The sequence below is a fragment of the Trachypithecus francoisi genome, unplaced genomic scaffold (assembly GCF_009764315.1).
Source record: "Trachypithecus francoisi isolate TF-2019V2 unplaced genomic scaffold, Tfra_2.0 Lachesis_group0, whole genome shotgun sequence".
In the NCBI taxonomy this organism is placed as follows: Eukaryota; Metazoa; Chordata; class Mammalia; order Primates; family Cercopithecidae; genus Trachypithecus; species Trachypithecus francoisi.
In genome coordinates this window covers 74,587,928-74,612,058 of record NW_022681453.1, presented here as the reverse complement: position 1 = coordinate 74,612,058, position 24,131 = coordinate 74,587,928, and the positions used below count along the sequence as shown (strand labels likewise).

The window sequence follows — 24,131 nt, the reverse complement described above, 5'->3', positions numbered from 1 at the left end:
TTCATTACTTTTCTTATGTGTCCTTGAGTAGCTTATAAGGACCAGGCTGAAGGTTACTATTAAAAGATTTAGGTGTACTTTTCACTCATGTTCTTTCATGAGACAAACAGTTCTCTCACTCGAAGTACAAGGTTAATTTTAAATTAGAGGTGAGAATTATTCTCTATGTATCAAAACCCTAGAAATTTACAAGGGATTACAGGTAGAACTCATTTTAGCCTATCAGAGTGTGAGAGCTAAAGTGACCTGTTTAGATAAATATCTTGAAATGATTCTCTGGAGCATGCCTGATCTGTTCTCAATACCCACACATTAGAAGAAACGAATAATAATATAGAGACTACAGAAAGAGACCATGTAAAAGAAGAACCCTGATAAAAGAAAAAAACTTTTAATTTTACAAGTTTCCTAGTAGAATGACTTCTTAAACAAGTAGGCTGTGTGTATGTGGAAGATATATAAATATATAATATATATTATATTTATAGTATATATTTAACATATAATATATTAAATATATTTGTGTAATGTATATTATAATGTAATGTAATTATATAATATATATAATACATATATTATACATTACATTATAATATACATTACACACAAATATATTTAATATATTATATATTAAATATATATAATATACATATAATATATAAAATATAATATAAATATTTTTAAAGGATACTTAAATAATATATATTTAAAGAATATATATATGTAAATGATATATATATATATCTCTTATGTAAAAATCTCCCTCAAACCCCAGCTTCTGAGTATAAACTATGTTACAGAAGCATGTTGATAATATGTGAAGTCTTCTAGGAGCATCATTAAGAAGGTGAGACATTTGGCACTCTGAACCCTAAGTACACTGAGTCAGTGACATGGTCTCCAAGGGCACTGCTGGCAGCACTAAAGCCCGGCTCATAACCATATGTGCACACCTCAAGATGTGTGTGTTTGTTCAGGTAGAGAACAAGCCATTTCCTAGACCTGGTTCCTACCATTCTCCTTAGCTTGCAGTTGCTCTGAAGGGACTTCCTAGACTCTTTAACATGTTTGCCTCTCTTTACTTCCTTTCTGGACACTAAGGATCTAAGACACATGTCTCCATTATTTTCTGCCAAAGAGGGGGAAAAATGCCCCAGAGCACGTCATCCCTTACCATTTGCAAATGAACTTCTGTGGTCAAGGAATGCTCTCCAATTACCACCCAGAACAGCTTTGTACTACTCCTGACCCTTGGGAAGACTCGAGGAACTCACTCCCAGAACCCAGATGCTCCCTGTCCCAGAACACAGGGAATACGCCCTGTCATCACAGTTTGCACTGCAGAGGCGGAGGTGATGCTGTCAGTGTGGCATTTCCAATTCTTTAGCGTCTTTCACTTTCCCTGAAGTTGCTGAAAAATATTCCATTTCATTAAGTATGTAGTAATACACATGGGAATCAGAGAGCGGGGGAAGATGGAGGACGTTGGTGACATGGCCTCTAGCATTTTATTTATGAGAACATCCAGAAATCTCCATCTACATCTGGTAGAAGAATAGTGTCAATCCTGCCCTGGAGACATGGATCAGGCAAGGCTGCCAGTGTGCATGTTTCCCTTCCCAATAATTTACTGATTCTGGAGTCTAAGGCATAGCGCTGATGATAATTTTTACATTCCTGTGAGTCAGCCTGGCCCTTTGAGGGCTGGTGATGCCATATAAACATAAATGTATGTAGCCAGGTGAATACTTACCACCCCCCAACCCGGAAATGTCATCAGTCTCTGATGGTGCTTTGCTTCCCACAACACTCCCCTCAAGGGCGGTGAGGGTAGGTGTTGCCATCAGAGCACAAGCAGCAGAGCTTTACGTGGCCTTGGAGGACTTCAGGGAGCACTGCCTTTGCAGTAAAGAATGAGACTAAGCAAGCAAACTTGTTAGACTGCTCATCTGTCTTTTCCAATTTTTTATTGTGTTATTCATCCTTTCATCATTGATTTATAGCTATCCTTAAAATATTAGGGATATATCACAAATATTTTTCCTAGTTTAAAAAATGATTTTCTACCATAGTAATTTTTATTTTCATGTAATAAAAAAAAATTTTAAATTTTAAGTTTTCAGGCTTTGGTTTTATGCCTGGAAAATGCATCTCATACCTCCAGTATGAAAATATTCATGTATATAGCAAAAATTATCATTGAAAATTACAGAATTAGTGAGGATGCAGAGAAATGGGCAGTGTCTTTTTTTGTTGGTGAAGATATTAACTGAGGATCTAGAGGATAGTTTAGTAATATATGCATTTTACTTTTGCAGTTCCACTATAATTAATTGATCCCAAGGAAATAATCATGTAAGTGTACAAACATGTGTACACATGCATGTGCATATAAAGATAGTTATTGTGGCATTGTTTAGTAAGAAGAAAGTTCCAAATTCCCAACTGTCCATCAATAAGTGATTGAGTCAATAAATTATCTACATATTGAAGTGCAATGTCACTGTCAAAAGATAATGTAGATCTCTATTTATTAACATGGTAAATGCCTATTACAATGTTAAGTGAAAAGAGTAGAATACAAAACAGCAAGTAACTTTTCCTTTCAGTATGGAAAGAGAAAGAAAAAGAGAAAGATAAACAGGACCTTATGGAAATATAGTGGAAATATAGTATTTCCTAAGTATTAATAGTGATTATCTCTGGGCTGTGAGATTTTAAAGGAATTTAACCTTGTTTTTTATAAATACTATCAATGCAACAAATTCAAGCAAAACTAAATGTATACTTTTTAGAATTAAAAATTAGAACTTTTACTTTTGGGGGAAAAAGAGTTTACCTAAAACCTGCAATAAGTACTTAAAAATTCCAATATGATTTTCACAGTCATCAGCAATCACTAACTAGCTGTCTTAATAGGGTGACATCAATGTCTGCCTCAAGTTTCCTCCAAGTTTGACAATTGAGATGTACATCACAGTTCTTCCTTTAAAGAATTTTAAAATATAAAATTTCAACTAGTGAATATAATCCAAATATTTTTATCTAGGGCATGGTTAGGTAAATTCTGGGGGTTATATGTGATAGGATATTATTCAGATGTTATATTGATATTTATAAAAAGTTTTTAATTATACCAGGAAGTATTTATTATATAATATTGAATTAAAATGGGATACAACTGTATACATGCAACGTATGCTCAAGTATGTTAAAATCTAGAGAAGACACTAGAAGGTGATCTAAAAAATTGTTAATAATTGTTTTTTCTGTGTAGTGGAATGATGGATGCTTTCCCCTTACTCTATACTTTCTTAATATTTCACAATAAGTGTGAATTATATAATCATGAAAAAAGTAAATATTAAAAAAATAGCTGTTTTTGCTCAACAGCTGCCAAATTTTACCCCAGATGTATCTGCAATTTAGCTTTTAGTCAAATGACCCTAACATCATTTCCTAAAGGGAATCTCAGAGAATGGAATGTGCCCAAATAAAGATAAGCCATGACGGCCACCACCTCTTTCTAAGCTATCATTTTATAATGCTTAAAATAAATCTGAGTAAGGGATCTTTCTTCTATTGGAAGTTAGAAACTTCCACCTCCTTCAGACCCTTTCCATATCTTCTCTTGCACCACCAGCACCTTAAATTTATAATTAATCTATAGTACCCTGGTACGTTTCTAGGTCTGGAAACTGTTTTTGGAGGCTGATGGTGTAGATCACCATTAGGGATGGAGGATTATTTATTCATTTTAAATGGGAGTTCTCTTGAATAATAAACAAGGATGAGTTGCTACACAAGATCTTGTGTAGTTAATATGCTTTCTTCCCCTCTTATATTTATATTTATTTATTTTTTGTTTTTTTGAGATGGAGTCTCACACTGTTGCCTAAGCTGGTGTGCAGTGGTGCGATCTCAGCTTGCTGCAACCTCTGCCTCCCAGGTTCAAGAGATTCTCCTGCCTCATCCTCTCGAGTAGCTAGGTTACAGGCGCCTGCCATGATGCCTGGCTAATTTTTTGTATTTTTAGTAAAGACAGGGTTTCACTGTGTTGGTCAGGCTGGTCTCGAACTCTTGACCTCGTGATCTCCCTGCCTCAGCCTCCCAAAATGCTGGGATTACAGGCGTGAGCCCCAGCACCTGGCCCGCTTCCTTCCTCTCCTTTCCATCCCTCCCTTCTTTCTTCCCTTGTTCCCTCTCTGACCTATCTACACTTCCTGTCTCCCTCCCTCTTAAATAAACAACTTTTCTGAAGAGTTAGACGCCAGCTCTTAACATTTAGAGACAATTCACACTATACCAACACCACACTTCAAGTAGGTGATCTAATTTTTTCTAAATGATCATATTTTAGCAAAAAGATAATGGGAGAAATCAGAGTTGTCTCTCACATATGTATGATGCATATTAGAGGGTGGTAATAAGGCAGAGAGTAGATATGTTTTTGAGAAAGTAAAAAAACAAAACAAAACAAAACAAAAAAAACAAAACACACACAAAAAAACCTGGGTATTGTGAGGACAGGGCAGAGGGAAGGAGCAGGCATAAGAAAGAAAAGGAATGACACGGGTCTCCTGGTCCTTGCAAAGGTTATTCAATTGCCTGTTCCTGGTGTTTTGGACCAGATGTCAGCCTACAAACCACCTTAGACTGTGAGCTATTTGAAGGCACAGATGGTGTCTTACTCACATCTGTATTTTCTGTACTAAACACAGTGCCTGATACAATATACTCAACAGATGCTTAGAGAATTTAACTAAGTTCTTTCACTGCCCTTCCTTACTGGCCTCAGCTAGAATCAAAACAAGAAGCTAAAACTCCTAATGCCACAAACACTAGGTGAAACCCTATCCTAATTAAAACTCATTTCTTCTGATTTTGCACCTTGGTCCCCAAACTGCTGGAGAAAATGTCATGACAGGCCAGATAGGTATCAACATCAACCCACCAGACTCACCTGCACCTTCCACACTGCCAAGGAGAGTCCTTCTGTATTTCTCTGGTCAACTTGCTGTCCCATTTGTCTCGAGAATGATTTCAAATCTCTACTGTCCTTAAATCTCTTCCTCTCTTATTCTTAGCAGGACCTTGCCCCTTAGTGCCCATCATTTAGGAAACCTCTTAACCTTTCAGTACCAAATCTACATGTGGGCTTGCATCTGGCTCCTTTCCTTTACTCCTCCTTTCTTACAAAAATAGAAGAGGTGTCCCTCCTTCCATTTCTCCACTTACACTCAGGATTCCATCTCTCTAGCCTTATCAGTAATCTTGTACTACCAGTCATCCTATGCTCTTCTCTCTCCTGCACATTGGATCTCTCCTCTCTACTGTATTCTTCCCATGGAAATACAAACAACAACAAAAAACAAAACAAAAAACTAATATTTCCATGTTTTTCAAACCTTCTTTTGACCTCACTTCCGTCCTCTCAAGATATTACACTAGCTCATTTTCCTTTCCTTCATAGCAAAACTTCTGAGTGGCCCACATTTGCTGTTTCTTCACTTCTCACTCTCTCCTCATCCCATTACAAACACATTATTGTTTTGACCACTTCAACAAGACAGCTTTTGTTGAGGTCAACAATAAGTTCAAAATTAATATATGCAATATATATTTGTTAGTCTTTAACCTACTTGATTGCTCAGTAACACTTCACATCACTGACCACCACCTTTGAGGCACTCTCTTAGCTTCTGTGCCTATGTTTTCTGATTTTCCTGCCACTTTCTTAGTGGCTCCTTCTAAGGGTATTTTATGGTCTCACTTTTTTCTACTAGCGGGTTAAATATTAAGAGCTCTTCAAGTCTCAGTTTAGGGCTTCTTCTCAATATAACCTTGTCCTTGGGTAAAGTTCTTCATGCCAACAGATTCATTCACCACTATATGTTGCTTACCCTGAATTCATATCTCCAGCCTTCATGTTACTTCTGAATTCCAGTTTTATGTATATAAATACCTTACAATATGCTCACTATATATCTATCAAAAGCACCTCACACTCAACATCTCAAAAACAGAACTTAGAAACTTCTCTCCAGTCCAGTCCTCCTTTGGTGTTTTTATGTAACTGTGAATGACATTATCCTTCATATAGTTTGATAAGCACCAAACCAGGAGTCATTGTTGCCACTTCTCTTTTATTTCACATAACCAACCATGAAAAAGTCCAAGAATATTTTACTTCTGAAGTATCTCTCAGTTTCATCTGTTTCCCCCAATTTCCACTGTCACTACCCTAGTCTACCTCTTGTGTGGTCTACTGGAATAGCTCCCTCACTGATTTCCTCATATCCATTTTTGATTTCTTCCAAATTATTTACCAAAGTTAAGCAACCTTGATATATATTTTTAAATTTTTAATTTCAAGATAACTTTAGATTAACATACAGGTGTAAGAGATAATATAGAGAGATTTGCTATTCTTTTTACCCAATTTTGCCCAAAGGTAACATCTTATATAACTATACTACAATATCACAATCAAGAAATTAACATTGGTGCAATCCCAGAATTGGAAAAAACTGCTTTAAAGTTCATATGGAACCAAAAAAGACCCTACATTGCCAAGACAATCCTAAGCAAAAAGAACAAGGCTGGAGGCATCACGCTACCTGACTTCAAACTATACTACAAGGCTACAGTAACCAAAACAGCATGGTACTGGTACCAAAACAGAGATATAGACCAATGGAACAGAACAGAGTCCTCAGAAATAATACCACACATCTACAGCCATCTGATCTTTGACAAACCTGACAAAAACAAGAATGGGGAAAGGATTCCCTATTTAATAAATGGTGCTGGGAAAATTGGCTAGCCATAAGTAGAAAGCTGAAACTGGATCCTTTCCTTACACCTTATACAAAAATTAATTCAAGATGAATTAGAGACTTAATGTTAGACCTAAAACCATAAAAACCCTAGAAGAAAACCTAGGTAATACCATTCAGGACATAGGCATGGGCAACAACTTCATGTCTAAAACACCAAAAGCAATGGCAACAAACGCCAAAATTGACAAATGGGATCTAATTAAACTAAAGAGCTTCTGCACAGCAAAAGAAACTACCATCAGAGTGAACAGGCAACCTACAGAATGGGAGAAAAGTTTTGCAATCTACTCATCCGACAAAGGGCTAATATCCAGAACCTACAAAGAATTCAAACAAATTTACAAGAAAAAAATACCCCATCAAAAAGTGGGCAAAGGATATGAATGAACACTTCTCAAAAGAAGACATTCATATAGCAAACAGACACAGGAAAAAATGCTCATCATCACTGGCCATCAGAGAAATGCAAATTAAAACCACAATGAGATACCATCTCACACCAGTTAGAATGGCAATCATTAAAAAATCAGGAAGCAACAGGCGCTGGAGAGGATGTGGAGAAATAGGAACACTTTTACACTGTTGGTGGGACTGTAAACTAGTTCAACCATTGCGGAAAACAATGTGGCGATTCCTCAAGCATCTAGAATTAGAAATAACATTTGACCCAGCCATCCCATTACTGGGGATATACCCAAAGGATTATAAATCATACTGCTATAAAGACACATGCACATGTATGTTTATTGTGGCACTATTCACAATAGTAAAGACTTGGAATCAACCCAAATGTGTATCAGTGACAGATTGGATTAAGAAAATGTGGCACATATACACCATGGAATACTATGCAGCCATAAAAAAGGATGAGTTTGTGTCCTTTGTAGGGACATGGATGCAGCTGGAAACCATCACTTCCAGCAAACTATTGCAAGAACAGAAAACCAAACACCGCATGTTCTCACTCATAGGTGGGAAATGAACAATGAGATCACTTGGACACAGGAAGGGGACCATCACACACCAGGGCCTATTGTGGGGACGGGGGAAGGGGGAGGGATAGCATTAGGAGATACACTTAGTGTAAATGATGAGTTAAAGGGTGCAGCACACCAACATGGCACATGTATACATATGTAACAAACCTGCACATTGTGCACATGTACCCCAGAACTTAAAGTATAATAATAATAAAAAAAAATTGGTGCAGTCCATCTGCCTTACTCAGGTTTCATCAGTTTTCTATGCACATGAGTATGTGTGTGTAATTTAGTTCTGTGCAATTTTACTACATGCATACTCTCATGAATCTAATTAATTAAACTACAGAGCTTCCACAGTGAAGCTACAGGATAGTTCCATCACAAAAGATCCCTTGCATTACCCTTTTATAGCAACGCTCACCTCCATTTCTACCCCAACTCTCTAACTTTGTCAGCCACAAGTATGTTCTCAATCCTTACATATTTTTTTTTCATTTCAAGAGTCCTATATAAATAAGAATCATAGCAGTACACCATCTTGAGATTAGCTTTTTTACTCAATATACCCTTGTGATTAAAACTAGTCATTGTATATATCAATAATGTATTCTGTTTAGTGTTGAGAGGTATTCCACGGTATAGATATAACAGTTTGCTTAACCACTGACCCACTGAAGATAATCTGGATTGTTTCCAGTTTTGGGCTATTACAAATAAAGCTGCTATGTACATTGGTGTAACATAACATACAGGTGTTGTACAGTTACGTTTCCATCTCTCTGGGATAAATGCCCCAAAGTTTACCCTTTTAAAAAACAACAGTGATCATGCCACACTCCTTCTTAAATTTGCTCCTCTACTGTCCTGAGGATAAACATAAAAATCCTTAAGATGAAGGACCTGGTATCGTCGGGCCCTACGTATCTCTTCAACCTCAACATGGGCTGCTAGTCACCTCTTTCTCTCTATGCAGCTATCTTCAGGGACTTCATCCATGCTGTTTCCTCTGCCTGGAATCCTCTTCCACCATCCATCCTTACTTTTTGTTTTTAACCTTCAGGTATCTCAAATGTCACTTTTTCAGAGCAGCTTCTCCTGAATTTCCAGACTCACTTAAATCCTCTTCTTTTATTTGCTCTTAGAGCACATTGTACTTTTATTTTGTAGTGGTAAGCACAACTTGTAATTACAAGTTATACTGTGAGACCAGTTGCTTAGTATCTGTCTTACATTCCCCAGATTATAGGCTCCGGAAGGAGAGAGGTTATGTTAATATTCCTCACCATTATACCTTTAGCATTTAGTAGACACTCAACTTTGTGTCTAGTAAAATTTGGCTGAGGCTTTTAAGACACAGTCCTGGAATCAAATTCTATCTCTACCATTTATTAGGTGTTCCTATAAAACAACTCAAACATGCTAAATTTGTCTTCTGATCTGCACAATTGTGATTATAATAGCATCTACTTAATAGGGTAGTTTTGAAGGTTAAATCAGATAGCCATTAAAAGTATTTAGTCCAGTATCTAAAGCAAGGCAAGCACTCAATAGTTATTTCTTATTGTTACTGTTAGTTGAACAAGAAACTAGAGTTTTTGTATTTTTTTCCTAACTAGGCTTTTGTTCATTATCTTCATTACTTGCCTGTTCCCTCAGGTTCTGATTCTTCTAACTTTTCAGACTCTGAAAAGGTGCCCTTAGTTAAGATCTTGAATAACCAGTAGGACTACTGGTTCTTACCCCCAGGTATAGACAGATGAGAGCCTTGTTTAGCCTCATGGTTCTGGTTCCCATTTTCATCTCATTCAGTACCTCCTCCTCTTGTTTTCCAGTCTAAGGATGTCAGTGTGGGTAAGAATGCCTCTTCCCTACTCCTGGTTTCCAGATGTTTTCTAAACACTGCTTTCCTCTTGTCTCATTCCTTATACTTCCCAATGGAGGCAAAGTATCCCATTGGTGGGGCAGCCCTTGGTCTATATTTCTCAACTAGGTAGAACTGATCAACCCAAATTTGTAGGCACAGGAATTTAGCCTCTTTGTCCTTCCTTTTCTACTTAGACTAGCGGGAGGTGATGACCTGGAGAAGTGTTGCTCATATGCAGATCCACAATTTCCTGTGAGAGGGCTTTTGCAAGGTTTGATTGAAGGGAAGAGAGTCAGCAAACCCATTTCCTCTTTACACTAAGCTATGCTCTTCAACCAACCTTTATAAAAATGCTGGTTCCCTAGCTATCATTTCTTTTGTCTTATATTTCAATAGGTTTAGAATTTGAGTGGGGAAGAGTGATGCTATTTATGGGCCCCCTCGAAGATTCCAACACTTTGGTATATGATTTGCTTGGAATATGATTCTTTTTCTCTTCATCTTTTTTACATTTTAGCCAGTTTTCAAGACTCAGCTGAATCAGTTTTACATGAAACTTTCTAGCCTGCAAGACTCTTTCATGAACGAAACCCTATGGTACTTCCTGGACTGTATCATTCCTTCTGGAACTTACTCATTTATTATCTTAGGTGCATACACAACGCTCAACAATGTAACTGCTTTTCCTAACTCAATTTTAAATTCTGCAAAAGCAAGAAAGGATCATGTATTTATGCTATATTTATGCTTTAACTATCCAATAAACATTATGCTTTGTACATAGTTAAGTGTTTAATAATATCTTACAGGGTGAATGTGGGGGAGGGTGGCCTACTGACCAGGCTTTGATTTGAAGGCCAAGGTACAATGGAAATGGCTTAGTAGCTGGATGGTTCCTGAAGAGGTTGTGGCAGTGCAGTGGTGAAAGAAAGAAAAGGTTACTATGGGTATGTCCCTGAGGTGTGTATCAGTGCAAGTCTGTGTATAGACACACACAGTCTGTCTAACATATATATGTAAATAGAACTTAATTCTGTCTTGTGCTTTGTTTTCACCTTAGTAATATCAACTTTATTTCTCTTATTAAAAATAAATGGAACTCACAATCTGATAGGTAGAAAGGCTAAGAGAAATGCAACCAGAGGGAGGTAATATTCCTGGCTATGGTTGATTGGTGTTCAGAGTGCTTTGATTCTCTGAATGAGTCAAAAAATTGAAAAAAAAATAGCCACTCTTATCACTAGGAAAAGAAATGAGGAGGAAGGGTCCTGAAAATGGTGTCTGAGCAATTTAAGACAGGGAATATTTTAAAGATCACAAAATTTAATTTATTCAACCTAAATGCATAAAAGTACAGGTGGGGACATTATTTATGCAGGTATATGCAAATCACTTTATAAAATAGGCAAAGCCCTTCTGCTTTTTATAAGTTGCCAAGGTGGTTCCTGATATTTTAAAAGCTATGCACCTTTAATGTAGTTTCCTAAGAGTTGGAATTCCTCTGTCGAAATCACAGTCATTGTCAGAGCAAGTTTATTTTATTTTTTTCCTATCCTCTGGGACATTTACAAGGATCTTATAACCATCACAAAAAGAATGGTTTCCACAGAGATGTGACTGGAAAAATCCCTTGGAAATTGCTGAGGAGCAAGTCACAGTGTTCAAAGCAGAGAACATAGGCTTTGAAAACATGAACCCATCTGACCTCTTGAATTTAGTACAGTGAATTCCTGAGCTCTGAAACATGGGGCCCGGCTGTGCATGCCATATTGGTGCTATAAGACTGGCAGTAGGTTGGCTGTGGCATGGTCTATTTCAAACTCCTTCACAGTGCCCAGTGTTGCATGTTCCCAGATGACATTTGGTTGGCAGAAGCTGGGCTTCCAAAGCTGGCAGCCTGGAATGCAGCCCACTGTGTTTTGACAAACACATAATTGACCATCTGATCACCAGCCTACGTTCTGCACTCAGGTCACTGGGGGACCTGGGCTTTCAATAGGTCCCCACTCCTCGTCTTGTTCATCTTCCCAAACCTTTCTCCAGAAAGCAATATAGAGAAGGCTTAAACACACCCACACATATCCTCCCATTTGCAAAAGAGAACATAGTACATGAAACATAAGCTGTTGAAAATTTCCTTTAAATTGTCCTGGCAGCCCAAAGTGAACAAGAGAAAAGCACACTTATGGTGAACTCTAATTCAGAGAGAAGGAATGAATACACTGAATTGTTTCAACACCCGGCTGTGCATAAGTTGCAATTCAGTTCAATGGTTTGGAAATTTTGCTTAGAAAAAGGGAGCAATGAGAAAATGATAGGAAATTGGGGCATTGATTGACTTTAGGGGGGCATTATTTAGAAACTGTTTCATTTCCAGGTGAAAGAAGAGAAAAACAGGACACTGGGAATGTCTTATCCTTATCTGCCTGCTCTTCCCCCACACCCACTATGGGCAGTAGGAGGTACGCGAGCCTGGCGACCAGCGGGCAGTAGCTCAAAGTGAGGTCATATTCAAATTGAGGTCTTTGCTGAAGATCCTATAAGGCTGTATTTTGGTCTGAAATTTGACTCCACACAATGTATCAGCCTTTCTCCTAGAAGGCAAAGATTATGTAATAGGCCAAGATATGCTGGAATTACACAAAGGTTAATGTCTATTTCGACACTACCAAATAGCCTCTCCCCTCCATCCTACCCCTACAGCACAGTTCAGGCCTTTGGCTTTTACCTTTGACCTGGTCTCCCTATTCTGAGCCAGCCTCTCTACTTTCACCAAGTGCTCTTTCTAAAACATACATCTGTTTACAATTCTTCAAAGCCTCCTTGAGCCTGTAGGATCAAGTCCAAACTCCTATGCATGCCATACGAGGTCCTCCGTATAGTAGGCAAGGTCCCCTGCCTACTTTCCAGCCCAATCTCATACTACTCTTTCAACTACCATGTTTCAACCACACCGAACTATTCACTCCTCTGGATCTTGTTGTTACTTAACGCCTCCTGATTTTGTAAATGCTCTTACATTTTTCTTGATTATGATCCCCTTTTCTTTTTGCTCTTTCATATCTACCTGGTAAACTGCAATTTACTCTTCTGACTTGAAGACCCAGCCTGGGCACCTTACCACATGCAAATAGGCACTCCTTCTTCATTCCTCTTACTATGTCTTGTATACATCTGCATTTCAGTGTCTATCATATGCTATAGTCTTTATTCACTTATTTATTTCCCCTATCAGACTGAGATTTCTAACAAAAGAAAGCATTTCTTATTTATCTCAGAGTTTCCACAACCAAGCATAGTGACTAACTTTCCATAAATGTTTGTTGAATGAAAACTAAATAAAGAGCTGTGTATGATAATTAATCAAAACGAAGCCAAGTAGTAGTGCTAGCTTTTATAAGCATAGTAGGAGCCCATTAGCAATCTAATGAAGGCAGAAGATCCCAGCAGTAAGGCACTTTCTGATGGGCATGGCAGGGGCTGGTGACTAGCTGAGGTGACAGTAAGAGTGAGGGATAAATTCTGTGATGGAGGAAGGTCTTTTTAACAGAGAATGCCACTAAGGCTGCAAATTAACACACTTTTCAAGACTTAATATTCAATACAGAAATATATTGCCCTGAGAATACATCTGAATCTGAATCGTAGACAGACCTAACTCATAAGATCCAGGTTTCCCAAATAAGGTAAGTCTGTGCTACCTGCTTCAAGGTAGCATGGCAGATTATGGAGGGTTCCTCTTTGTTTCTGCTAAACAGTAATGGAATGGAAAATTCTTGGGAGAGCATCTGACAGCTTTTCAGTTCCTATTGAAATCCAGGTCAAATACAGATTGTGATACTGGACTAAATGCACTGCTAAGAAGAGAAGATCGAACAAGCAGAATTCTGTACCTGTTTAGAGGAGGCCATTGAAGAGGCACTTGGAGTCAAAGCACTGGGGAGATAATGTTCTGATCTGTTCTCAAGGGACATTGGACATTTTTTTTCCTTTTGTTGGGCCTCTGGGGCACCACCCTGGAGCCATCAACCATCAACTGTGTCTGTGGGGTACTTGAGGACAGTAGGACTGTCATAAGCCCGGTCACCCTGCTGATATGACGGCAGCTTCAAGATTTGGAACAAGCCAAGCAAACATGAAGCCTGGTCCAGGGATGGAACAAGGTCATGGGTATACGAACGGACTATCTGCTCATTACAGGTCACTCCCCCAGCCTTATGTGTAGTTAAAAAACAATATATTTCTAGAAGCTACGCGACTGATGATTGATGTAGCATAGAATCAGATTTGCATTTTCCTATGAGCCAGAGACAGGCTTTCAACAACACTTTTTATCTCAAAAGTCTCCCCCTTGATTCCTAATTGGTGACACAGGTCCCCTGTACTGCTTGTGTCTGAGGCTCGCCCTATAGCACTGACGTCACAATAGCTGAGCCGTGCGGGCAGGAGTGCACTGTGCTGACTCATCCCGGTGATGTGAGGATTAATGCCTTGTCTAACACAGAGCTATTATGTGAACTGTTTTTACACAAAAGAACTGTAACAAAAATGATTTGCCAGTCAGAGGACTAGAAATATGCAGTGCTAGGTAACTGAGGGGAGGGCTGTGCAGATATAAAGTGGTAACCATAAGCATGCATATTGACATCCTCCAAAGCATTAACAGACCCACTCTATCAACACTGAAATAGAGAATAACAAGACTTGTCAGGGGCAGGTAGGACCCACCCCTGTTGTACAAATGCATTATACACAGCTCCAGTCTTTGGGGAGTTTAATCAATCGCCTTTCTCTGTCAAATAAACTGTCACGTTACACTTTAGCCTTAGCATCCTTTGGAGGATTCTGCCTCCCTAAATATATTTGCCACTATCTTCTAGGAATGTTAGTGGAAGGCATGCACAAACAAAATAGCCATGGGAACCTCCATTCTGTGCAAATGATTATAATACAATAAGTATCTTGGAGTGAGGAGTCAGTGAAGCAATATATAATGTGAATAAGGGACAGTGCTCACCTGAGAGTGGGAAGCAGCCAGAGGATACCGATAACTATTTATCACATTAGGTGACTATCACTACCTGTAGGATCTCTTGGGTGGTGTCTCTTATAAGTGACTTTGATTATTTCCGTTCACTGGCCTAGAATCTCTTTCAAGCAGTTCAAAATGAAATTTATTGGCCGGGCGCGGTGGCTCAAGCCTGTAATCCCAGCACTTTGGGAGGCCGAGACGGGCGGATCACGAAGTCAGGAGATCGAGACCATCCTGGCTAACACGGTGAAACCCCGTCTCTACTAAAAAATACAAAAAAAAAACTAGCCGGGCGAGGTGGCGGGCGCCTGTAGTCCCAGCTACTCGGGAGGCTGAGGCAGGAGAATGGCGTGAACCCGGGAGGCGGAGCTTGCAGTGAGCCGAGATCCGGCCACTGTACTCCAGCCTGGGCGACAGAGCGAGACTCCGTCTCAAAAAAAAAAAAAAAAAAAAAAAAAAAAAAAAAAAAGAAATTTATTTAAACCCATTCAGCGCAGCCTGGTTTGAACTTTAAATAATTAACGTTCCCTTTTTTCTATATAAAATCAAGTGGTCTTTTTTTCCCCCAAATGCCTTTCCATCTTTTCTAAAAAAGAGTGGTACCTTTATAAACCTTCTGGCACATGTGAACCTGGGATTTCTGGTTTTTTTCTCCTGTAGACTTCAAAATTTTGCACAAAAGTTTAGCCTATTTACTTTACAGTCTTGTACTTCTTAGTAAAGGGATATTAGAGATTTTGTCAATAAATGAAAGCTCTGATCTAGAAGTTAAAATTAAAAACTACTGGACGTAGGGATGGGTACATAACTGAAGAATACATAATTGCTCAATGATTGACAGGGGAGCAAAAGCCCAACTGTTGCTGGTATTTGGCTGAATAATACAAGCTATACTTTAAAAGAGCAGTGACTTTTGCAAACAGCAGCTGCAGCCAAGTAAAGGGCAGCCTTTATAGAAGTACGGTGTCTGGGCTGCTGGTATTTTCTGCACCCTCATGGTTAGCAACCACCAACAGCATAGACTCCAAACGCAAAAGAAACTAATACACACTACAAAAGCACCAGAAACCACAACAAAATCAACTAGGAAATATGCCAATGAAGACCACAATTTTCTAAACCCAACACTTTTTTTTTTAAAGGTAAATAAATCGCTTTTACTTACGTAAAGAGAAGGGGCAAGTCACAGACTGATGGTCAAAGATCTGAAAACCAAAGAAAAAATAAGGAATTAAAAACAAATCTATATATTATGCAAAACCGATATATAAAAGCAAAATGATATAGCGGGAAGAAAGTAAGTAAATCTAGGTATAGATGAGACTGGTTGTTCCTAAAGGAGCCTATTTTGTCACTTCTAGCCTTAAAGGAGATCCAGCTTCACAAAAACTTTATAAAACACCCCCAGCTACAATGACCAAGACAGTACTTCCCAGCACAAGGAGTGCAAAGACCTTTCTTTGTCAATTTTATTCTAATTATCATACAGTGTCTGGAATTCGTGGGTTCTCGGTAACACTGACCTCAAGAATGAACCCGCGGACCCTCGCGGTGAGTGTTACAGCTCTTAAAGGCAGCGTGGACCCAAACAGTAAGCAGCAGCAAGATTTATTGCAAAGCGCGAAAGAACAAAGGTTCCTAAACACGGAAGCACACTCTAACGGTTTTCCACTGCTGGCTCAGGCAGCCTGCTTTTATTCCCTTATCTGACCCCACCCACATCCTGCTGATTGGTCCATTTTACAGAGAGCTGATTGGTCTATTTTACAGAGAGCTGATTGGTCCGTTTTGACAGAGTGCTGATTGGTGTGTTTACAATCCTTGAGCTAGACACAGAGTACTAGACGGAAAAGTTCTCCAAGTCCGCACTAGGTTAGCTACATACAGAGTACCAATTGGTGTATTTACAAACCCTGAGCTAGACACGGTGCTGATTGGTGCATTTACAATCCTTGTGCTAGACACAGAATGCTACACCGAAAAGTTCTCCAAGTCCCCACTAGGTTAGCTAGATACAGAGTGCTGACTGGTGCACATAGGATCCTCTGGCTAGATATAAAAGTTCTCCAAGTCCCCATCCAGTTCAGGAGCCCAGCTGGCTTCACCCAGTGGATCCTGCACCAGGGCTGTAGGCGGAGCTGCCCGCCAGTCCCGAGCCGCGCCTGCACTTCTCAGCCCTTGGGCTGTCGATGGGACCGGGCGCCACGGAGCGGGGGTCGGCGCCCGTCCGGGAGCCTCAGGCCGGGCGGGAGCCCACGGCAGAGGAGGAGTTCAGATATGGCGGGCTGCAGATCCCAGCCCTGCCCCGCAGGGAGGCAGCTAAACCGGGTGAGAATTTGAGTGCAGCGCCCGCGGGCCGGCACTGCTGGGGGACCCTGCGCAACCTCCGCAGCTGCTGGCCCGGGTGCTAAGCCCCTCACTGCTCTGGGCCGGCGGCGTCGGCCAGCCGCTCAGTGTGCTAGGCTCGCCGAGCCCGAGCCCGACCCCGCGCCCGCCGGAACTCACACTGTCCCACGAGCGCCGCGCGCAGCCCCGGTTCCTGCCGGCGCCTCTCCCTCCACGCCTCCCCGCAAGCAGAAGGAGGCGGCTCCGGGCTCAGCCAGCCCAGAGAGGGGCTCCCACGGTGCTGTGGCGGGCTGAAGGGCTCCTCAAGCGCCCCCCCGTGGATGCCGAGGCCGAGGAGGCGCTGAGAGTGAGGGCTGCTAGCACATTGTCACCTCTCAACAGGATTTGGTAGAGCTATGTTACCATATAATACAATAGCCACTAGCCACATTTGTCTTTTTAAATTTAAATTATTTAACATTTAATAAAAAGCTAAACATTTAGTTCCTCAGTCTTGGCAGCTGCATTTCAAGTGCTCGATACCCACATGTGGCTGGTGGCTGCCTTACTGGATAGCAGAGATAGAAAATATTTCTATTATTGTAGAAATTTCTATTGGGCAGCACTGATTAGAATAGGTAAAAGCTTTACTACATAGTACATGATCAATTTTAGCTAATTTTGACAAAGATGAGTCAAACCCTGATGAACTTTGTCTCTTTTAAGATATATTTAGTATGTTTAATGTCCAGAAGTTCCTATGAAGAAATTCAATACATTCGTGTGTTGCTAAGAACTCAGTCCTAAGTTTGCCCTGGGCTTGCCTTCTAAAACTGCCTCTACTCCTTCTTACCAGCCTAGAAAGTCCCCTCTATGGTGGAAAATAATCTGTAAAGTGATTTTAAACAAAGCACCTGTCCCACCAAACACATCACTGTTTGGTGATGAAAATTTCAGATTTTGGAGGAGCTGACCCTAACAGTTTTATTGTTCTATGTTTAAAATCTGATATTTCACTCTTTAAATCACAAGCTAGGCCAGACACGGTGGCTCGTGCCTGTAAATCCCAGCACTTTGGGAGGCCGGGGTGGGGTGGATCACTTGAGGTCAGAAGTTCGAGACCAGCCTGGCCAACATGGTGAAACCCTGTTTCTACTAAAACTACAAAAATTAGCTGGGCGTGGTGGCGGGTGCCTGTAATCCCAGCTACTCGGAAGGCTGAGGCAGAAGAATTGCTTGAACCTGGGAGGTGGAGGTTGCAGTGAGCCAGATTGTGCCACTGCACTCCAGCCTGGGTGACAAGAACAAGACTCCGTAAAAACAAACAAACAAAAAATTCACAGGCCAAAAAAAGCTATTATAGGACCGGTCTGCCCATCATTGTGCTTTTTTTGTTGTTGTTGTTGGAGACGGACTTGCCCTCTGTTACCCAGGCTGGAGTGCAGTGGCACGATCTCGGCTCACTGCAACCTCTGCCTCCTGAGTTTAAGTGATTCTCCTGCTTCAGCCTCCCAAGTAGCTGGAACTATGGGCGCGTGCCACCATGCCCATGTATTTTTAGTAGAAATGGGGTTTGCCATATTGACCAGGCTGGTCTCGAACTCCTGAACTCAGGTGATCCACCCACCTTGGCCTCCCAAAGTGCTGCAATTACAGGCGTGAGCCGCCGCACCCAGACCCATCAGTGTTTTGATAACTTCTCTTAGAAGGATAAAACTGAAGTAGGGGGAGACCCATGAGAAATTAATAAACCAAAAAAAGATTCTGAGAAAACAAAGCAGGTCCCTCTACCTCGAGCCCACTAAAACATATCAAGGATTTAATACAGGCTGATTCAATCTTGCCTGTCTGACACCAAGATTTTAACAACTTCACATAAGGCCTCCAGAAATATGCAAAACAAACTTCACTAAAGGAGATCAAGTAGAAGGACATGATTAAGTATCTTTGCACTGAAAAGGCTAAAGCAGAAAACCAGCAATTAAAGACATCTCCCTTCCTGGAAAGTTTTTGTGACAATTGCACTATTGTAGAGATTTCTTCAAAGAAATGATTTCCCTTTGTGGTCAATGTAAAACCTCACTCAAGTACATGCAGGTGTGAAGGATGGTGACAAGACGAGCTAAGATGAAAATCTCCAGCCTGGATCATTATACATGCTAACACAAGAGAGGTTGGAGATCTCCAGTGCTTTCAAATTGTTTCACAAAATTGATGAGTTTAATGAAAATTTTAAGCAAGATAATTAGATTATGTATGATTCATTGAAAGTACATACAAATTTGAAATATATATATATAAAAGACTGACTAGTCTTCAAAGATTTTAAAGCTCTAAGTTTTGCTATATTCTAGTCTTCTCTACAAGCCAGGATATTAGACTATGGCACTGGGACCTATTTTCTTGCCATTTTCCTCCCTCCCTCTCTCCCTTCTTCCTTCCCTTCCCTCCCTCCTTTCCCACATTCCTCTCTCTTTCTTTCTTTCCCTCTCCCTTTTTTGGACTTGCTGTCTTTTCTAACCTTTGGGGAGAAGAAGAAAATATTATTAGCAATTTTCTATGAAATATGTTCAGGGGTCATTTTTCTGTTGCATGTTATAAACCCAATAACTCTCAACAATATGCTCTTTTAAAACTATACCTAGTGTTTATGTTCTTATATCTAAGCACATAACTTTCTTTTCTAAATTTCAAGGAGCATTTATTAATAAAATTAGTCAAAATTAAATTTTTGATGTGCTCAAAAGAGATCATTGTAAATTGTACCCAAATTGGCTAATACATCCAAGGTCTGGAGTGAAAAACTATCTTTCCTGGATGTCAAATGATACGCAGGCTGGCTGTCAATGATAAGAATCCAAAATGGAGAGAAAAATCACAGTGTGTATGTCACAGTCTAAAGCAAATTAAAGCCAAGTTAAATGGAAAGTTTTTATTGGATATAATTGTTGTACTTATATGTTAATATAAAATGATAATATTGATCTCAAACTTAACACTATGGCTAAAGATTTAATCTGAGTTCTTACACAATTCATAAATGTTCATGAGCATCAAAAGATGCCTACTTCTTGACTGAATTATAATCTGCTACGTAATTCTGAGAATATGTATTAATCTACATAGATTTATATTTGCTCAATTCAAATTGCTATTTCATTGATACATGCTCTTTCCACTTAAGTGATCTTCACCTTATATGTCTATAAGTTGTTTTTATCTGAAACTCAAACAATTATCTATAATGGTTTCACAGAGGATTAAAAATATTTGCATTAAGCACACTTGGTTCAAAGCATAAATATATCTAGCAGAGTATAAAACTGTAAAGCCCAAGTAATTCAGGACATTAAAACATCAGGGTGGAGGGTGGGGGATGAGCAGAGAGAGGGAGATGATGAGGGGTGAAGTTTAATCTTTGTCATATAATTTATGAGTTGAAATTATTATATGGTGTCAATCTCGAAGAATCAAAAATATTATTGTAACTTTGAAGTCAATTCTAGTGTAGTTTACGTAAAGTTCTACAGCAGTGGTTTTCAACATTTTGAAGTGATACAGATCCCTATGAAAATCTTCCTCCAGATAACTTCTCAAAAACACCAAGTTTCAAGGAACTCCTAGACTCCATGAAGGCCATTCATGAATCCCAGGTTAGGAACCCCTGGTCCAGGCAGAGAGGGGAGAAAACCCTCTTTCAATCCCATAGCTACTCATCTCTAGAGAGTTTTAATGAAACACTATAAACTAAAGCCAGGAGCAAAGAAAATGTATAAAAAAGAGAGTTCTAAGTGGGTAAGGGTATGTAGTTAGAGCCACACAGGCTTCTTTGGAGGCCTGCCAGACTCCTACCTTCCTAGTCCTTTATAATTTCTTTTTTAAAAAAGTCTACAAAGCCTTGGCAACAATGGAGTAGAGGAGTACTGAGCAGAGATGATAATGATAATAAGAGTCACTATTTACTGAGTCCTTCAGATACTTTGAAAAATAAATCCTTCTCAAATTTGGATATGAGTATACCCAGGAATGTGAGCAGTGTAACGGGAGTAGAAAAAGCCACAAAATAAATAATAAATATATAGCTGTCTTCCTGGAGGGTCAGTATTCCTTGTGGGCAAGTAATTTAAACTCTTATTTGCACACATATTCATTTATCCAATAACACAAGAAAACAGATACTGTTCTTGTCCTCATGGAACTTCTGGTTGAGTGAAACAAACAAGAATATATTGAGGCACTAAACGCAAAATTTGTATATATATCTTTTGGGTGAAACCTGAGACTTCACTGAAAAGTCTTGTTTGTGGCAGAAGACTTCAAGCAATGTCCTGGCGGGCACCCTTAGTATTGAATCACTCACTCTAATTTGAGGATCACCCAAGTGGAACAGTTTGAGAAGCATGGTTAACAGCATATCATTTAATCCCCACTACAAGAGAAAATACTGTTACTTCCAATTTACTAGAGAAAAAAGGGAAATCTGAGAAATCAGGAAACTTAGCTCAGATCATACAACTGCTGGCATCTGAATAAGTGTGTGCCATTCCAAAGTCTACATATTTTTAACCACTAAATTACACTACCTTTAGGTGTTTCCCACTTTATGTTTCCCCTTGAATCTGGGCTCATTCAGGATTACGCAGGCTAGTTTAAGCTTCTCTTTGGAAGGAGACAGGTTTGGCTTGATTTGCATTCTAAATATTTCACAGTGGTAAGGGAAAGCTATTATTATACCCATTTTATGGTGAGGAAGCTGAACCACTTGCCAGCTGAGGTATATGGCTGGGTTAAAAACGGAATCTGGGTCGTCAGACTCTCAGTCCTCTTGACTAACTCCAAGCCTAGGCACTATTACTGTCCATGGGCTTTTCTGAACATGAGATTCACACTGGGTGATAAAGAGTGAGACAAATTCTGCTAAGAGAAAACAATAATAGTGCAATAAAAAAAGGGAAAATAAGTAATCATAACTCACACAAAAATTGGTTACTTTCAGCATTGTGAATAGAAAAAGGAGAGATTATTCATCACAAATGAGTCAGAAAATTAGAAGGTGTCACTGCATTGATGACAGAGCTGAGGAATTTGGATGAACTGAAGTTCAACACTTACCCTTCTAGCTGAAGAGGGTAAATGGTGTGACAACAGGACAGAAATGACCTCTTATTTCCAATCTTAATTAATATTTCTAATCTTTTTTCTTTAACTACTCTGTCTAAAAGTTAGATGGGTTTATATGTTTGTTTTCTATGTGTAGAGATAATGTTTTAACATCCCTTTAATGTTCTAGAAGTATTGCATTAATTAATTCTTATGTGGGAGTCATTCCAAATAGTAGGATGATGATTTTTACCTTATTGATTTTCCTAATACCTTTCTGGTTTCCAGTGTTTTCAAAGGATGAGGCACTATTAGACTTTTAGATTTACATGTCTTTCAAAATTAAGTGCCTGTCAACTGATATTCCATCTCTACTCTGGATACATGATTTCCTTTATCTGACAGATTCAAAAAAATTTGTACTAGATTTAATGACATTTCATGCATTCTGAATTTGGAGTTTTTAATTCTCTATTTTCTATTTGGCAAAAGGTTTACAAGATAAAGCCAGATGCAAGGGTATTTATATGTGCATACAGAACCTGTGCCATCACTCTCTAGATACTTTGGGGTTTCCTGTAGGCCAGATTCTTGATGTATTTTCATTGCTTTTGGTCAGGAAGAAGGAGACTATAAATGCCATAAATGGTCATACATATCTTGGGGTCTGCTTTCCAAAACCCATATTATTTTGGATCCATCTCAAGAAGAACAATAAGAGAATGATACTGAGGTCTCTTTTTCTTAAGATGCTATGATAACAATCCTAAAAAATGGCCTGTCTTCAAAATTGTGATGATGAAATAAGGTTATAATCAATAAAGAGAGAAGATTTTAAAGTTCAGCAATTAGGTCTGGGACTGCTTCTGTGCCTGAGACATTGCCAAGATACAATGTAACACTCCATCCCACCCCATGTGAGTCTCCCTGTTCCTTCTTGATGCTTTTGGGGATAGGGTCTGAGAGACTAGAATGAAATGAAAGCAGTAGTGCTGGGAGGGGTGGCAAGGACCGAATTTGTTTAATACGTTTAGGATGGTTTTTTATTGCTGCTAAAATAGATACAATTCCTTAGCATGATGACATTCAGGAATCCTTTACAATCTGATTCCAAAGAACCTTCTCTTCTATATCTTAAACTACTGAAATTGCAGCTCCATAAATTCCAAATGGATTGATGTACCAGGACCTTTAACTTACAGTAAGCTTATCTCCTTAAGGGATGCTGGAAAGGTTTGGCACTGCTATCATGTGGTCTAATCATTTAGACTTGTCACTACCAACTATTTGTTTAAGAGCCTCCAAGACCTTTCACAATCTGGCTCGGGCCCACCTCTCTAGTTTTAAGAAAAATTTTCCCACCATTACTTCTTTATATATGGTGACAGACTATTTGCTCCTCTCTGAACATGGCCTGGGACATTTATGTCCCTGAGTCAGCTAACAGTTCACACTGGAATCTCCCAAGCCTAGCATAGTGTGTGAAACACAGCACGACACTCCAATGTTTGTTGAATAAATGCTGTCCATCTATTTTAGGAGGCAGAGATGACAGAAGAAAGTTGTTAAATCAGTAAATAAATAGCACCAGAGAGAGGTCAAGGAAAAGTTAATTTTAGTGCATTTTAGGAGTGGGGGCAAGATGAGCTTGAAGATTAGGAAAACTGATGCTCTTTATTCCTGGGTCTGGCCAATGCTATGAGTCAGTTACTTTTTCAGGAACAAGTTTAAACCTCAAGGTTAAATGAACACAAATGCCCTGTCCATCAGCATATAATGAAAAAGTTGTGGCTATTTCCACATCAGCACAGTGAAATTAAAATATGCAGTGCCTCTCTAAGAGGCATCATATATGACAGAGCTTTTAAAAATAGTCCCCTTTGCCACTCAGGTATAGAAAGAGCTATAAAAACAAAAGTAAATGTTTAAAAAACTGGGATAATTTAGCTTAGGGAAGAAAGAGCTGAGGTGTGTCTTTATAGTTT

At 39.3% G+C, this 24,131-nt stretch overlaps 1 protein-coding gene across 18 annotated transcripts in view; it reads right to left on the bottom strand.

Annotated features, from left to right (window-relative positions):
• Positions 1 to 24,131, bottom strand: part of ZBTB20 (zinc finger and BTB domain containing 20) — an 845,365-nt gene that overhangs the window by 171,660 nt on the left and 649,574 nt on the right. For all 18 annotated transcript variants that reach the window (XM_033211209.1, XM_033211197.1, XM_033211201.1 and 15 more), the window contains one exon: positions 15,887 to 15,926. The gene's annotated coding sequence lies outside the window, so the exon portion shown is untranslated. The remainder of the gene's footprint in view (positions 1 to 15,886; positions 15,927 to 24,131) is intronic.